Source organism: Triticum aestivum, chromosome 6B (assembly GCF_018294505.1).
Source record: "Triticum aestivum cultivar Chinese Spring chromosome 6B, IWGSC CS RefSeq v2.1, whole genome shotgun sequence".
NCBI classification, from domain to species: Eukaryota; Viridiplantae; Streptophyta; class Magnoliopsida; order Poales; family Poaceae; genus Triticum; species Triticum aestivum.
In genome coordinates, this window is record NC_057810.1 from 59,667,930 (window position 1) to 59,680,046 (window position 12,117).

Consider the following 12,117-nt stretch of genomic DNA (forward strand, 5'->3'; position numbering starts at 1 on the left):
CGCGACGCCGAACACTCCTGAGGGTATTCGGAGTAACGCCCTTTATTATGAACCCTATATTTCCAGGTACATGCATTATTCTGTCGTGGCGAAATGCCAAGAACGCCAGTATCCCCTGTGGGTATATTGAGTACCCATGGGATGTTAAGCAACAAGAGACGATAAAGAAGGTTTACACAGGGGCTTAATCTAAAGAGAAACCTTTGAGCGGGGCCCTGCTGCACGTCTGCGCCTTTGTCTTCGTTTTGTCGTGTCCTGGGAGGATGTCGCACGAATGGTGTCTGTAAAAAGGGGAACTCATGTAAAAGAGTATGGTGTAAGCGTGCGAAGAGTTAGTTATTATAAATGGACAGTAGAAGTGTAAGACATTGGTCTGCTAATAAGGTCAAGCCAAAAGGTGGGCTTTGTTGAATATCTGTGGCCCCTGATTTCCTCTATGGGATTACATGTATAGCACCCAGCTCAGGTTTATCTGGGCTGTTGCCCACGGTGGTGTGCCAGACTTGTCTAACTGTGTCTGCGGTCTTAATGACCGATCATGCATTCTGATATTAGAGGCCGCTTAGTGTCCGGCTGCTAGAGTCGTCGCGTACTCTTCCGTATGTAAGGAACGCTCTATATTTCCATTAACAGTGATGACGCCACGTGGGCCAGGCATCTTGAGTTTAAGGTAGGCATAGTGCGGTACTGCGTTGAAGCTAGCGAAGGCCGTTCTTCCGAGCGATGCATGATAACCACTTTGGAGGGGAGCGATGGTGAAGAGTAATTCTTCGCTTCTGAAGTTGTCTGGAGAACCGAATGTCACCTCTAAAATGAGGGAGCCCCTGCAGCGGGCCTCAACGCCTGGTATCACCCCTTCAAAGGTGGTGTTACTTTGGCTGATTCTGGATGGGTTTATCCCCATCCTGCGGACAGTGTCCTGGTATATAAGATTGAGACTACTGCCGCCGTCGATGAGGACACGAGTGAGATGGTATCCGTTGATTATTGGGTCGAGCACCAAGGCAGCCGGTCCTCCATGCCGCATACTAGTCGGGTAGTCCCTGTGATCAAAGGTGATCGGGCAGGCCGACCAGGGGTTAAGTTTGGGGGCGACAGGCTCTACAGTGTATTCGTCTATGAGCGCGCGTTTGCACCTTCTCTTGGGTATGTGAGTCGCGTAGATCATGTTTACTGTTTTTACCTCTGATGGGAATTTTTCTGTCCCCCAGTGTTCGGCTGGCGAGGCTCGTCCTCGTCTTCACTTGGTGTTTCCCTTCCCTTGTGTTCGGCATTTAACTTGCCGGCCTGCTTGAAGACCCAACATTCTCTATGAGTGTGGTTCGCGGGTTTTTTGGGGGTGCCATGAATTTGGCACAGTCTGTCCAGGACTTTGTTCAGGCCGTACGGTCCCTCTTTGCTGCCTTTATATGGCTTCTTTTGTTGACCAGGTTCAGAGGCCCTAAATCCGGCATTGACCGATGTGTTGTCCGGACTTTCTTTTCGATGCTTGTTTTTATTACGCCATGGCTTCCCGTTGCCATCCCTGATTTCGGATGTGCCTGGGTCGCTGGTGCCTCTACGGGCCAACCAGCTGTCTTCACCCATGCAAAAGCGGGACATAAGGCTTGTTAAGGCTGCCATTGTCCTCGGCTTTTCTTGGCTGAGGTGTTTGGTGAGCCACTCATCCCGGATACTGTGCTTGAAGGCCGCTAGGGCTTCGGCGTCCGGACAATCGATAATTTGATTCTTCTTAGTGAGGAATCTATTCCAAAGCTTGCGGGCGGACTCTCCGGGCTATTGAATTATGTGACTTAAGTCGTCAGCATCCGGAGGTCGGACATAGGTTCCCTGAAAATTGACCCTGAAAGCGTCCTCAAGTTCCTCCCAGCTTCCGATGGAATTTTCGAGAAGGCTTTTCAACCAGTGCCGAGCTGGTCCCTTTAACTTGAGGGGAAGGTATTTTATGGCGTGGAGGTCGTCTCCACGAGCCATGTGGATGTGAAGGATAAAATCCTCAATCCATACCCTGGGGTCTGTCGTTTCGTCATATGCCTCTATGTTCACGGGTTTGAAACCCTATGGAAATTTGTGGTCCAGTACCTCTTCGGTGAAGCACGGGGGGTGAACAGCCCCTCTGTATCTGGACATGTTGTGGCATGCCGTCGACTGTTGTTGTGTCCGGTGCTGATTCCGAACTGGTATTCGATCAGTCTGATCGTTTTGGTGACCATAGTCCTGTGTCGGAGCGTGTCCTCTAGATCCATAGATGGACCTCGTCGCGCCGGCCATTTTGTCTAGGAGCTCACGTAAATCTTGTGCGGCATCAGTAGCTGCTCTGTTGTGGTCATGAAGTGGTTGGTCCGGCCTATTGGCCATATTGTTCTTCGGCGGAATGGCCTCATCGTCGAATTCTGGCAGCAGCTTGCGCTTTGGGTAGCTCTTTGTGTGGTGATCGTCGCCGTATTTTTCCTTAGTGTCTAGCACTTTATTCCATCTGCGGTTGAGCGTTTCCTGCGCGGCCTTAAGTCTTTGCTTCTGCTTCTTTAGACTTCTCGCAGTGGCCATAAGCCTTCTGTGGAGGTTATCTCGTTCCAAACATTTTTCCGGGATGACGAATGCACCGTCGTCCGGACTGTGCTCCTCTCCCGGGGCAGGTTGATGAGTTCTTCCCTCGGGATCGCTGTGATCGGGCGTCTGCTCCGGGCTGTGTTCGGCATGACCTGGTTCATCCTGCTCCATCGCTGGGTCCATATGGTCATCGTTGCCTTTGGAGTTGACTAGTGTGTCAATCTTTCTAGCGTTGTTATTGTTGTTTTTACTGTGGCTGGACTTAGAGCGGCGTCTGCGTCGTTGTTTTGGCTTTTGCCCGGGGGTTTTATCCTCCGTTTTGTCGCCATCGTCCTCCTTAGGCATGTCCACCATGTATATATCATATGATGAGGTGGCCGTCCAGCGCCCTGTGGCCGGTGGTTCCGAATCGTCCCCTGCGCCGACGTCCATACTGTCGGTGTCATCGGAGTCGAAGTTAAGCATGTCTATTACGTCATCGACAGTGGCTATGAAGTGGGTGGTGGGTGGGCAACGAATTTCTTCGTCGCCTTCTTCCCCCTCAAGCCGGACATAGTTCGGCCAAGAGTCTCCTGACAAAGAGAGAGACCTTAATGAATTCAGCATGTCGCCGAAGGGCGAGTGCTAGAAGATATCCGCAGCGGTGAACTCCATTACCGGAGCCCAACCAGATTCAGCGGGCTCGGGGGCGCGTGGTCTGGAACCTACAGTCGGACCCATGTCCGGGGGTCCGGTGACATAGACTTCCTGGGGGTGGAGTCTGTGTTCGGCTCTATCGCCGACGAGTATGCGGCCTCCGAGGCGGGGTCCATTCACCCGTCCTCGGACGACGCAATCTACCCCGGATTTAGGTTCGCAGCTCCTGCAGGTGCGATATCCTGAGTGTTATTTGACGGCAGGTCTAAGCCGTGCTCGTCATGATTGTTCGGCGCTCCTGGCGTAGGCATGAATCCGTCGAAGATCAAGTCTCCGCGGATATCGGCCGAGTAGTTCAAGTTTCCGAACCTGACCTGATGGCTAAGGGCGTAGCTGTCGATCTGCTCCAGATGGCCAAGCGAATTGGCCCGCAGTACGAAGCCGCCGAACACGAAGATCTATCCGGGGAGAAAGGTCTTACCCTGGACCGCATTATTGTTGATGATTGAAGGAGCCATCAAGCCTTGAAGTGACGACACAGAGGAACTCTCAGTGAAAGCACCAATGTCGGTGTCAAAACCGGTGGATCTCGGGTAGGGGGTCCCGATCTGTGCGTCTAAGGCTAATGGTAACAGGAGGCAAGGGACACGATGTTTTACCCAGGTTTGGGCCCTCTCGATGGAGGTAAAACCCTACTTCCTGCTTGATTGATCTTGATGATATGAGTATTACAAGAGTTAATCTACCCTAGAAGGCAAAACCCTAGAAGCTATCCTATGATGATTATGATTGTTCCTCTACGGACTAAACCCTCCGGTCTATATAGACACCGGAGGGGGCTAGGGTTTACACAGAGTCGGTTACAAAGAAGGAGATCTAACATCCGGATCGCCAAGCTTGTCTTCCACGCAAAGGAGAGTCCCATCCGGACACGGGACGAAGTCTTGAGTCTTGTATCTTCACGGTCCAACAGTCCGGCCAATGTATATAGTCCGGCTGTCCGGATACCCCCTTATCCAGGACTCCCTCAACCACCACTTGAGATTTGTATGTTGTATGTAGTATATACCAAATCGGAGAGTGTGTACGCGTAATGTGTGGTATATAAGAATGTTTAGGTAGTATGTACAATACTTTTTAGTTAGTATGCATCGTATTGTCAGTATGCTCCATTTTGCAAACGAATATATACGTATTTCAGAAATATAATAAAAATCATGGGCCAACTTGCAATTTTTTCATGTTACCCAATTTGGATTATCTTATATATAATATATGAACTTACTTATAATTATCACTGTTCAAGACATCCTTCGATATTCCGATAAATCGGCCGATTTATCGCTTACCGGTGTTTGACCAATAAGATAAATTGGCTGATATACCGATAAACTGGCCGGTTTACCCCGTATCATGAGTCGACCGATAAGTTCCCGATAAGCGGTATCCCCAACATTGATAATTGTAAAGTAGTATATATTTGCACATCAACAGTAAAAACAAATTTTCTTATTTCTCGAAGGATTAGCATTAGAAAGGCGTGAGAAAATCGAAAAACCCTGTGAAGACCACATCAAAACCTTCTCTATATAAATCTTGCTCGTCCTCGAGCAACTGGGAAATAAAAGAGCGAAAGGGAGTTTGACAAATGAGTACAAGGGGTTTACTGGATCATGAAGATAGAATATATCAATTCTTAAAATCTTGCGGTCTTAATTAATTAAGAAAAGATTTGCATTTGAATGATTGCACCTTAGCTCGTTGTGTACCCACAGATGGTTTAGCAGTACTTCAAGTTCACAACTTAAACCTTGGTAGTTAACTAGGTGCGGAGCAACGAGAAATTATTGTCTCAAGAGAATGGATTTGCATTTTGGAGCTTTTCAAAACATAAACATGACCATGGGTTTTGGGTAGAACAAAACATATTACTCAAGTATCACATTAACATTCACTTGTACTGCCTAATCATGCCTCTCAAATACTTCCTTCAATCATTGCCCGTTGGAACTTCTATTTTTGGTGACGGTATTTTGCCAAACAAATGATACATGCAAACGGTGGGTTTTCGTTGCCACTTCAGACGTTAACAGACTCTCATAGCCGAAATCCGAGCCGAAACTCTAGAAGATCTTTCATTTGCGAGCGGAGACCTCAACATAACTCAAGAGCGATGATGAAGTAACAGTTACGCGTGTTAAGCAACATATAACAACAAGGCCATGGAACCAACAAGAAGCTGAAGAGCCTTGTATTGTAAAACCGTTTTTTGGCATAATCACAATCACCTCAAATTTTCATTCCTCTAGACAACTCTATCAGTAAGTATCATCAAGTCAATCAAATTAAGTTATATGGAGTTGAGTGTCTTATGTGCTAGTTCTCTTCAAAATTTGAGCCCCTAATTTTCTTTAAAACTTTCTCATTCTTTCTGACTAGATTTTTCTTTCAAAGTCATGCTTGACATCAAAGTTTTACTAGCAAGACATGGAATGGGAACCGGAACTAGGTGATATTTGACTAACGCGGGGAATGAAGCTTAGGTGCAACCAACCAGATAAAAGTGTTAACTTAATTAAACTTACGAGAAAAGTGAATATACATATATTATACCTTCTTGCTTGCTCTTTTCTCAAGTCATGTGTCCTAGCGTTCTTCTCATTTCCAAACTGCTAGCGGCGTTCAAATCTGTAATAAGCTCATAAAAAATACCAAGAGATGGAACCAAAAGTTTTCTCTAAATTTTATTGTGCAGAACTGGAATTAAACATGACAACATAAAAAGTAAATAATTAAAAAGATATGCATGCAAAGGTAACTAGGGAATGAGCTTCCCCCAAGCTTAGGCTCTTGCCTAGAAAGGTCTACTCGTCACCACCACCATGGTCGTGCTGTGAGTGGGGCCACTGAAAAGCTGGTGGTGGTCCACTAGAGGTGGAAGGTGCAGCACCGGGCTACCTAGAGGATGGACAAAGAGTGGTGAAGGCCTGGAGGTTGTGCGGAATCAAGTACATGTTGTTATTGGCTTGGTAGAGTGTCATCTCGACACTCACAACATGTTGCACTAGTTGTTGATACTTCGGTCAATGGCGCCTCCCAACCGTGCTCTCCACCACTGCCCCAACTGTGCCCATCGTCGAAATCGGCACCAGCACCGGTGGCGGTCTCCCACTGGGGTCACTCGCGGTATCAACAAACTGCAGTTGCATCGGTCCTAGCCTGGTTAATCTGATCCAAGGTGAGCACCCACTCCTGACGTGTACTCACATCAAAAGCTTGCGTAAGGGTCAAGCAAACAAGTATTTGTCCCCTGTTAATCAGGGACACTTATAAGAGTTAAGGGAGTTAAGGCTGGGACCAAACCGAAGCTGAAACAAAAAAACACTAAACTTTTAGTTTCTATAGTACTAGAATGAAAAATTCTAGTACGAGATAGAGTTGGGGTAGCACCAATTGAGGAGAAGCTTGTCCAACATCGTTTGAGATGGTTTGGGCATATTCAGCGCAGGCCTCCAGAAGCTCCAGTGCATAGCGGACGGCTAAAGCGTGCGGAGAATGTCAAGAGAGGGCGGGGTCGACCGATTTTGACATGGGAGGAGTCCGTTAAGAGAGACCCGAAGGATTGGAGTATCGACAAAGAGCTAGCTATGGACAGGGGTGCGTGGAAGCTTGCTATCCATGTGCCAGAGCCATGAGTTGGTTGCGAGATCTTATGGGTTTCACCTCTAGCCTATCCCAACTTGTTTGGGACTAAAGGCTTTGTTGTTGTTGTTGTTGTTTAGTACTAGAATGAAAAATTCGGTTTTTACTTTTTTAACCGAACTAAATTTGATCGGTTCGGTTTTCCATTGGTAACCAAACACGCAAGAACTACAGCACCAAGAGTGTTTCTCCATGCGCACGCCGCTTAAAGGGCACGCCAGGTAGCCACGATAAGGGCTCATTTGGTTGTTGGGGTGGGAAAAACCAGGGCAATAAACCCTAGGGAGAGATTATCCTATGCAGATAGGATCCCCACCAGTGGGAGATGTTCCCACTACCCGAGGTGCCCAAATGGCAACGAGAGGGGAGGGATGACCTCACGTGCAACATACAAACATAATACAACAGATCATGGATAAAAGTTACAAAAAAATCTATAGGAAAACTAGATGCATGCATAAAGTTTAGAATTTCAGTAAACTAGAATTGCCGAAAAAGGCTTTCGCCCCGCTTTATATATAAAGCACAGATCAACCACAACTCAAGTACAAGCACACCCCACGACAACACACGCACACACCCAAGGCGGGATACATAGGCGACGTGCGCAGCAACACCATCCCTAACACTACAAGAGCAATCAGGGCCCTCCACCGGGAACACGCCACCGCTAAGAGATGAAGCCGCATATGACGAACCGAGAGCTCCAAGGCGGCGCCTCCAAGAAGGTTACGACGCTAGCGCGCTGCCACCGCTTGACCCGGGGGTCAGAGTTTCCTCTGGAGCAACAAGATGACCGGTGAGAGCCGCAACGACGCCTTCAAGAAGGTAACGCGCTACGCCGCCGCCGGTCCGTCCGAGGATAGAACAGGTTTTCACCCCAGCAAACACTCACCGCCACCGAACGCCACACCCCTGCCATCATGCCGCCCACACGGCCATGGTCACCGGGCAGCACCAAGCCATGGGCTCTGCCCATGAGCACCGCGCTACCACCACCAGGGCCGCCGCCCCGGCATCCAAGACCTTGACACCACCGCACCCGAGACCCGTCGCTACCCCAACCAAAGAGACGAGTGGAAAGGTCGCTCCTTTACACACCCCTGGACGGCCCCCGGCGCCGAGACCCAAAGGGCTGGCCCAAAAAAGGCCTCCATCACCCGTCCTGCTGCACCGGGTGCAAGACAAGCTCTGTCCTGCTGCCAGGCGCGAGGCGAGGTCGGTCATGCTTCCTGGCGCGAGACAAGCACGGTCCTGCTGCCGGGCGCGAGACGAGCTCGGTCCTGCTGCCGGGCGCGAGACGAGCTCTGTCTCGCAGCCATGGGCGCGAGACGAGCAATGGACCGCAACTGGGAGCGGTCCAGCCCTATGACGAGGGTAGAGCCCGGACGACGAGGGGAGGGATCGAAGGTTGAAAAGGCCGCTCACCGACGGCCGACGCCGCTCTCGGAGATGACCAGCCGCTGCCGTGACACGATCCAGACCACCGCCATGAGCCACCACCACGCCGTGGCAACCCACATCCCCGCATCCACGCCCTGGCCAACACCACCGGAAGCTCCACCACCCCACCGAAGAAGCACAGCCGCCAGCAGCACCACCACCACCTTAGCAGGGCCGCCGGCCATCCCCGCCGCCACCAACCACCAACACCAACCAGATCTGGGCAGAGCCACCCAGATCCGCCGCCAGAGCAACCCGCCTCCTCGGATCCCCCACAAGCCGCGCTGGAGGGGGGAGGGAGGAGAGGGGGGGCACTCCTGCGGGCCACCACGACGGCGGAGAGGGGGAGGGGAGCCGGAGCAGAGGAGAGCCGCCGCCCGACGCCGACGGGCAGGAGGGGGCGCCCCGCGACGCCAGCCACCTGCGCGCGGGAGGAGACGCCCCGCCGCCGCCTGCGCCACGCGGCCTTTGGCCGGTGACGTCGCCGGCGGCGGCGAGGGAGGAGAGGCCGAGGCGAGGGGCTGGGGCGGCGGCGCTAGGGAAGCCGCCCGGAGTCGCCCGCGGGAGCGACTCGGGGGCGGACGCGTTTCTGGATCCAACTGCTAAAGTTTAGAATTTAAGTAAACTAGAACAACAGTGGAGTAATATACGTGTTACGTGGCCACACTCCACTGTTTTTCAAGTAAATTCTATGATGAGTAAGTCTGTAATTTCATGAGACTTTTTCTTAATGAATATACAAACTACCACCAGGTAATAAAGGACAACACAAAGTTTTAAGGGGATAATCTTGAAGCTAGGATGAAGCAGCAGCAATATACCACCAGGTAATAAACCTTATATAACTGCAGCTATGATGAAGCAGCAGCAATATACATTCAAAGAGCCAATAGCTAGGAGGCTCAGGAATAAAACACAAAGATGGTAATATTCTAACCTCTCAGGCTCCCTTCGAATGATACTGATGGACATGCTCCCTTGTCTGAAGTATTGCTGTGAGATGGAAACCATAGACTGAAAAAATAATAAAAAGCATTTGGGTTAAAAGCACTGTCAATCCATGTACATTTGCAACTAGCAAAAACCAGCAGCAAAAGATTCAAGTCATTGCAATAGATCATGTAAACTGTAGGGCAACTAATTGTAATATAAAGTTGCTAAGTTTTACATTGTTTCATGACGCGGTTGTTGACAAGGCTTAGAAAACAGATGTTAAATCACACACAATTGCTCAAACAGAGAAATGGTAAATCACACACAATCACCCATAGTCCGCCTTGAAAAATTGAACTTTCTATTAGTCAGGGCAGCTTTGCAGTACAAGCCAGGGTACGAACACGAGCAAGCATACCTTGGTCCATCTAAGAAAGTTAGACTTTCCGTAACTCTGGGCGATGAAGCGGTACGAGCAGGAGTACGAGTGTGAGCGCTTGTACTCTACTCCGTCATTCGCTCTAGAAGTTTGCTACTTCTCCTCGATGCCTTGGTACTACGACCGGTAGTACGAGCGGCTGACTCGTACCATCAGCCGTCTTCTGCCATGTTTACTCATAATATCGGACTTTTTATTTCTCTTCTCTTCTTCCAAATTCTTCTTCCCTGGTATTTTTCTTCTACAAAGCATAGCTCAATGGTCCTTTCCATTAGGTTATCAAGACGAACACTTGGTAGAGAGTTTCTACGCTAACAAAACTAAAAAAATTCCTCCTCCCTCCCCTGCAGCCACAGATGATGCATTTGCAACATGTGTCATGTTGCAAAAGGCTTTGCAATATGATCCATGTTGCAATTGGTGATCAAAGGCCCACGTTTTTGCAATGTCATGATGTTGAAAATTCACCCTCAGGATTGATCACATAAAATTACACGAACACACGCGCACATAAAACTGATAGCCAAGGGCCCTTGTCGTGCCCTTATTTCCTCTTTATTTCTTTTCTTGTTTTATCTGTGATTACAACGACGCAGGCTGATGCATATATATAGGTGCAGCAGCCGACTCCAAGCAACCGATCATGACTTCTTTTTCCTAACCTATACGGACTAGTACTACTACCATACTAGGACACGACCAAGCTAACTCCAATTCCAACCGGTCTCAGTTTTCCTAATCTACTAGCACACGTAGACTACTAGCACAAAGACATTCGTACACTTTCCTAACTAATCAACCGGCAACGTTGATCACCCTAGTACTAATCTTAATTGAACAAGATTAGAACCTCACACATGTATAACTTGTACTTGTCAAATTAACTATCATAATGTTTGGATTATTCCAACATTCACCCCCTAATCCAAACATCCGACACTTTTTACTCAACAAGACACGCAGACGATCACCTCTCCATCTTGTCCCATTGATTGCCTCCGGTGACGCGACTTACCGGACCACAGCTTCTCTCTTCTTGCAACGATGGCCACCACATCATCACCATCATACTTTTATGCCGACTTGAAAACTAAAACCAACGATTACCCGGACTACCAGCCACGCTGCCACAACTTAGCGTGCTACATGAGACTAAATGCATAGCCTCATGCAGGAACTCAACTTAACCGGTGCACGTTCATCTTCACGTTGATCTTCATCTTCACGTCGGTTGCTTGCACACGGGGAGACACATCTCTTCACCCGTCACATCTTTACATCTTCTCAGTGTCGCCGATGCCACATCTTATCGAACAACACCTCCTGTCCAGCGGCAACACAACTTGCCATATACGTGCAACTCATCTCCACCGTATATGAACTCGTCGGAACTCCGCGACCATGAACGAAAACGCAAGGCACGCATTCCTTTTTCCGCCCGCTCTCGCTTGCAATTCTCCTCCACCAGTGACGCATCTCAACTGTAGCAGAAGATTCACACACCTGAGCTCTTGGACGCACCTTACACGAACTCATGTGCACACCTTGATGAGGGCTCGCAATTTTACCGTCTCCTCCTTGCACTCCCCGACGATGATCTTGATGATATTTCCAGTGCCACATCTTGGACACCTCCATAACCATCAATGGCCACCAGTGCCTTGTCGACGACAGCCTGTCGCCCTCCTCTAGGTAGTTCCATCGAACGACAATCACCCGTCGCCTCGCTTGCGACAGCGTCCTCGCTGGCTTCTCGTCGTCACTCCGCCGAACGACTACCGCTCGATCATCCACGTCACTGCACCACCCAGCGACTATATCGCCAGCTCGTCCTTGTCGCTACACTAGCGAGTTTATTGCCCACCCCGAGGTGCTAGTCGGGTCGCCACCCCGGGGCAAGCGCAGCTTCCCTCGAACCTTACTCTAGATACCAATTGTTGGAAATCCACCCTCAGAATTGACCACATCAAATTGCACGAACACACGCGCACACAAAACTGATAGCCAAGGGCCCTTGTCGTGCCCTTATTTCCTCTTTATTTCTTTTCTTGTTTTCTCTGGGATTACAACGATGCAGGCTGATGCATATATATAGGTGCAGCAGCCGACTCCAAACAACCGACCATGACTCCTTTTTCCTAACCTATACGGACTAGTACTACTACCATACTAGGACACGACCAAGCTAACTCCAATTCCAACCGGTCTCAGCTTTCCTAATCTACTAGCACACGTAGACTACTAGCACAAAGACATCATACACTTTCCTAACTAATCAACCGGCAACGTTGATCACCCTAGTACTAATCCTAATTGAACTAGACTAGAACCTCACACACGTATAACTTGTACTTGTCAAATTAACTACCATAATGTTTGGATTATTCCAACACATGCAACCTGGAGGTGACTGC